Genomic DNA, 586 nt, shown 5'->3' on the forward strand with positions numbered 1-586 from the left:
TGGCATGTTCGAAGAGGCGGCACACGTCTCCGAGGTGTGCCCCCCCTCACGGACGGCGCCACCACCGGCACCTGGAGGGGGGAAACGGACGCGCCGGGTCTACACGGAGGGGATCTTGCCGTGGGTCTGGCCCAAATGTCGCTCCAAAGTGTTCCTATGGACTGACCTAACACAACCGGGTGGATAGGTCCACTGCTCAAAGCCCGTCCGTGCAAAGTCAAAGAGATAGATCCCGTGTTCAAACACAACAGGGTTGGCGGGACGGGGGCCCTGGGAGGGAGGGGTAGCAATGCCACCCGAGCATCGCACCGGGCCATCATACATGCGGGATGGTGTGGTGGCATGTACGAAGAGGTGGCACGCGTCTCTGTGGTGTGCCCCCCTCACGGATAGTGTCGCAGCCGGCACCTAGAGGGGGGAAACAGACGGGTCGGGTCTACACGGAGGGGATCTTGCCATGGGTCTGGCCAGGATGTTGCTCCAAAGTGTTCCTATGGACTGACCTAACAAAACCGGGTGGATAGGTCCACTGCTCAAAGCCCGTCCGTGCAAAGTCAAAGGGCTAGATCCCGTGGTCAAACACTAT

The sequence above is a fragment of the Triticum dicoccoides genome, unplaced genomic scaffold, assembly GCF_002162155.2.
Source record: "Triticum dicoccoides isolate Atlit2015 ecotype Zavitan unplaced genomic scaffold, WEW_v2.0 scaffold42245, whole genome shotgun sequence".
Lineage (NCBI taxonomy): Eukaryota > Viridiplantae > Streptophyta > Magnoliopsida > Poales > Poaceae > Triticum > Triticum dicoccoides.